The sequence below is a fragment of the Castor canadensis genome, chromosome 17 (genome assembly GCF_047511655.1).
Source record: "Castor canadensis chromosome 17, mCasCan1.hap1v2, whole genome shotgun sequence".
Classification (NCBI taxonomy): domain Eukaryota; kingdom Metazoa; phylum Chordata; class Mammalia; order Rodentia; family Castoridae; genus Castor; species Castor canadensis.
In genome coordinates this window covers 50,004,129-50,007,405 of record NC_133402.1, presented here as the reverse complement: position 1 = coordinate 50,007,405, position 3,277 = coordinate 50,004,129, and positions in this window count along the sequence as shown.

The following is a 3,277-nucleotide window of genomic DNA, read 5'->3' as shown; positions in this document are numbered from 1 at the left end:
AGCCGCGCGAGGAGCGCCGGCAATTGGCCGCCCGTGGGCGACATTTGCATAGCACGGCCCCGCCCCGCCCGGTCCGCCCGGCCCCACCCCCGGGGCGGGACCCTCCCGACCGCCGCCCCGCCCCCGCTCCACCTGTCCGCGGGCTGGTCTGACGGTTCCTAGGCGGTGGGTAGCCCGCGCCAGCGGAGGCCAATCTGTGCCCACACCCCCGCCCGCGCTTAGCGGGCGGTGCCCCCGCCCCGCCCTGGCTTTGTCTCTCCGTGGATACACCGCGCACATCGCGCCTGGTGTTTACCCGGGCTCTCAACTCCCTGGCGAGAAAGGCTGGCGCGCCGGGGAGCAACCAGCCTGCGCTCACCTGCGCACCCCTTCCTTGTCCCTCCTTCCTACTTGCTGCTAGCCGTGCCCGTGGCCCCGCGCGTGAGCCCCGCTGCGCAAGACCTGGGACTGCCTGGGCCGCTCAGCAGGTGGCGGTGCAGCCCCTGGGACTGCTGGCACCACTGGACCTTCCCACGGGCCGTCGCCTCTAGCCTAGGCTAGGTTGGTGTAGCCTAGCCACTAGCTCTGCCCGGCCACTCAAATGCTCCCAGCGATTACCTCAATTGCCTGCCCTATTTCAAGCCAGCCTATTTCTAGTTAGTGGCTTCCACAGATTCTTCCTTTACAGTTCCATATCCCAGAGAAACCAGATGAGGCAAGGCCTCATCTCCTAAAAGGGACTCTTGCTTTCAAATGGCCTGATGATGACTCAAGGGCTCAGCAACGGAGCAGGAGCCTACTTTGACTCCAGGAAGGGGGCCTGTGCCCAGCCCAGCCCAGCCCAGCCCAGCCCAGCCCTACAAGGTTATGGCCTCATCACCCAGGACCACTTCTCAGCCCTGCCCCATGTACTCTGCTCAAGTCCCCAGAGGCTTTAGTCCTCTTTGTCCTTAGCTTCCTCCTCTGTTTACTTCTATTCCCTCCTCCTCCTCCTCCTCTGGACATCTCTCCTTTCTCTCTCTTCCTATCCCTCTCTCTAGCATCTCTTTCCCCCTCTTCTTCTCTCTCACTCTTTTCCATCTCTCTCCTTTCTTTCCTCCTCCCCTCCCTCTTTCTCCTTCCCTGACCTCTCCTCTTCTTCCCACTCCTTCCTCATTTGTCCTTCTCTTCCCCCTCCTCCTCTTCTCCTTTCTCTCTTCCTCCTTTCACTCCTCTTTTCCCTCTTCTCCCTCCCCTCCCCTCTTCCTAGCTAAGACTTCCAGGGGAAGGCCTTTCTTTCTGCGACCCATTAACTGGGTGACTAAGTGTAGAGTGGGGACAGGTATTAGGATCTTGCCAAGGGTCTCCTGATTGAGGAGTCAGGTGCTGCCCATGTGCTCCCAGGAGAGGCTGGGCACTTGAGGTGAGGAAACAGCAGCTTGGGGTTGGTTACGTTGGCTGCAGTGACAGCACTGGCATCTCTCCCCTCTATCATACTTCACTCAAAACACTGGCAGGGCTGGGAATGTAGCTTGGTATTGATGGTAGAGCATGCGCTTAGCATGCACAAAACCATGGGTTCAATCCCCAGCACCAAAAATAAACACTGTGATAATCCATTCCTCCTCATCCTCACTAATCTGTACCAGGACCACCTTTGCGGTCACCACCACAGCAGCTTAGGCCACCATCACTATGACTTCTAGTACCACCCTTTCTATTCTTTCACAACCTTCATGGTATCCTCCAGAGCCCAATCACTTCTGTCACCACCCCAAGCATCATTAGCATCCTCCTGGTGGCTAAAGCAGAGCTGTAAGGATGCTCCAAAGCCTCCAGACTGTGGGGTTGAGAAGGAAAGAGACTCATATCTGTTCATGGAGCTCCACTCAGACTCACAGAAATGGCCCAATACACAGAGGCCTTCAGTGGTTGGGACATTAGAGAGCTACAGCCTGAACCTGACTATACAGTGGAATGCCAGTTCTCTCCTAAACAATTCAAAAAAGCTGAATAACTAATATGAAAAACTGGCTGTTATTACACAGTGAACCTACATTGAGTCCCTGCTCTTTGCCAGCACTGGGCTGAGCATTTTCTGTCACTGTAATATATTATTATACAGTATTATTTAGAGAAATGTTTAGTTTTCTACAAGTTTGTCTTCAGTTTCAGGGATGCAAAGACCCCTTGAAACTGCCCTGGACACCAAGTTGGGAGACCCCACTTGTCAACAAGGTTTATGACTATGCACCTTGGGTAGGTAATTCACAATTACACGCAGAGAAGTAGGTTCTGTTGTCCCCATCTTAGAGTGGAGAAAGCTGATCCTAAGAGAAGTGACCTGAGGCATAAGACCAGAAGACAGCGGTGCCTGAAGAGGGCAGCATTTCCAGGAGATGTAAGAAAGCCCCAGAACAGAAGGGCCAGGCTCTGGGGCTCAAATGGAGCCAAGGGCCTACAACACAGACAAAAGCCCAGGGTTGGCAGAGTGCCAAGGCCTAAGCGGCACTTATGAGTTCAATATATCTTTATTGAATGAATAAGAGAGCGAGCCCCTGCAGCACCAGATCAGAGGAGGAACATGAGCCAGAAGCCAAGAGGCCAGAAAGCCAGCTCCCCACTCTACTACCTAGCTCCTCCGAACAGGCTACCCCTACCCTAGGCTCTCCCTGCCACCCGGAGTCCTACTGTCCTCCCCTCCAAAAGCTTCAGCTGTTTTAGCTCCACCTGAGAGCCACCCAGGATGCCCTGTGGGTATCCTGGAGGGAGACAGCTAGGCTGGTTTCCCAATGGCCAGGCCTCTCTCACTCCTCTGTGGGACACTCAGCTCCAGAGAGGCTGTGCATCTTCTCTGTAGCCTTGGGCTCAGCCTCCTGGGCTTCTGAGGAGTTTCTGGGCCAACAGTGGGGATGCCAATTGGGAAGAAATTGGCCTAGCCCCCGTCCTGGGTGATGGTTCTAGCCATAGGCAGGAGAACCTTGAAGAGTTTCCTAGCCCTCCAACCTGGCTCAGACTATTTCTGGCATTGTTTGTGACTGTTTCTCTTCCTTTCACTCTTCCATGCTGTGTTGTGGGTACTGAACTGCGGCTTCTTAGCCTCCTGCTGCCTGTGCCTCCCGTCTGCCCTGCCTGGCTCGGGTTGGAGAGGGAAGCCTGAGGCTGCACTGCACTGGGTAACCTGAGAGACCCTATCTTTCTGGCCTCTGCATATGAAGGCTGGACTTGGAAGGCTTGGGTCTCAGAAACCTGCCATGCCCTGTGGATGAAGGTGGTGGCTACACCAGCACTCCCTCCCCTGCCTCTCCCCGGGGAACCT